The sequence below is a fragment of the Nematolebias whitei genome, chromosome 21, assembly GCF_014905685.2.
Source record: "Nematolebias whitei isolate Nwh7 chromosome 21, NemWhi1, whole genome shotgun sequence".
Taxonomy (NCBI): domain Eukaryota; kingdom Metazoa; phylum Chordata; class Actinopteri; order Cyprinodontiformes; family Rivulidae; genus Nematolebias; species Nematolebias whitei.
Window position 1 is genome coordinate 34,827,750 of NC_056518.1, and position 1,978 is coordinate 34,829,727.

At 42.7% G+C, this 1,978-nt stretch overlaps 1 protein-coding gene across 1 annotated transcript in view; it reads right to left on the reverse strand.

Moving 5' to 3' along the window:
* Positions 1 to 1,978, reverse strand: part of crip2 (cysteine-rich protein 2) — a 42,923-nt gene that overhangs the window by 40,707 nt on the left and 238 nt on the right. The gene's annotated exons all lie outside the window — the stretch shown is intronic.

Below are 1,978 nucleotides of genomic sequence, written 5' to 3' on the forward strand. Positions count from 1 at the left end.
TCATCTGCTCATCTTCTCATCTGCTCGTCTTCTCATCTGCTCGTCTTCTCATCTGCTCGTCTTCTCATCTGCTCGTCTTCTCATCTACTCATCTTCTCATCTGCTCGTCTTCTCATGGTCTCATCTTCTCATCTGCTCATGGTCTCATCTTCTCATGGTCGCAGCAAAACAAACACGCCATTACTCTACACAGAAACGGACGTGAATGTAAAGAAATAATAATAATCTGCAAAACGCAGGGGACAGTCTCCTGATTCATGCTCAGTAATCCAGCAGAAGTTCACTCAGGTCCTCTGGATGATTTCTTCGTGTTGAGACGTTTCATCTTTCATCCCAAAGACTTCTTCAGTCCGAGGAGCCCTTCGAATAAACAGCACCTGCTCAGGTGGTCTCTGGAGCACGCCTTCTCCCCCGCCGACTCAAATGAGTCGGTGAAGTTTGTTGTGACTCCTCGGACTGAAGAAGTCTCTGGGATGAAAGGTGAAACGTCTCAACAAGCAGAAACTGTCCACAGGACCTGCCTGAACTTTGTTGGATTTTTGACCTGGATTAGTTGGACGTAGGGGATAATGTGTGTGTCAGTGTGATGCCTGCTGAACATATTATCTTATGAACAACGGGACAGAATTTCATTTAACTTTCAGGAAATAATCACTGGATTTACAACAACTGCTGATCCTCGTCACTGGATTTACAACAACTGCTGATCCTCGTTGGGATCCAACGTAATTCAAGATGGCTGCCACAACCACCAATAGAAAGCCCACAGTGGCTGTAACACCCAGTGTCACAGCCACGGAGCTAACGTGTCGTGTGTTTGCAGGTGTTCTCCTCTCCGACCACGAGGGACAGTCTGAGCATACGGGACCGCTGCTCCGCTGGCAGCAGCTCCATCACCGAGGCAGATGGCCTCGCCAGGACATTTACCAAACGACAAATTAAAACCGGCACGACAAATCCTGCGTCCGGCACCAAGACGGCCCAGACACAACACTTCAGGAGCACACACGCTTTGTAATCAAGACAAACCAAATGTTACATCCAATGGCTGTGTCTGTTAGCAAAATATCACCTGAACTACTGGTCAGCTTTAATGAGACTGTCAGCAGGTTGATGAACATCCAGATGATTCGCTCTGGGAGTCGAGCCAAGATGGCTGCAGCAGCAAACCTTAACGACGCAGCGTCAGGAATATGTTTATGACCTTGAATCTTTGCTTTACTTTTAGTTTATGACCTTGAATCTTTGCTTTACTTTTAGTTTATGACCTTGAATATTTGCTTTACTTTTAGTTTATGACCTTGAATCTTTGCTTTACTTTTAGTTTGTGACCTTGAATCTTTGCTTTACTTTTAGTTTATGACCTTGAATCTTTGCTTTACTTTTAGTTTGTGACCTTGAATCTTTGCTCTACTTTTAGTTTGTGACCTTGAATATTTGCTTTACTTTTAGTTTGTGACCTTGAATCTTTGCTTTACTTTACTAAGTTTATGACCTTGAATATTTGGTTTACTTTAATACGTTTATGACCTTGAATCTTTGCTTTACTTTAATACATTTATCATTCAGGGTGCCATCGTGGGGAACTCTGATCTGCCTAGAATAAACGTAGGAATGCTACGAATGTAAGAAATGATTTCCTTTGGGAAAACTTTCAGTTTCCATCATCACTTGAAAAAGTACTGTCAAACAAATATTTCAGTACAAACTGCACTGACATAAAGTACTGTCCACAAATACATGAGCTTCATTTAGATTCACATTTACAATTTAATTTAGATTCACATTTACAATTTGAATGTTTTAAAACAAACTCTGCATCAGAGGAGAACACACTGAGCATCTTAAAACCAGTTCAACCATGTAACGAGCGGGACAACCAGCTAACTAACTGGACGTTACTCTGACTGGACGTTACTCTGACCGGACGCTACTTTGACTGGATGTTACTCTGACCGGACCGGACGTTACTCTGACT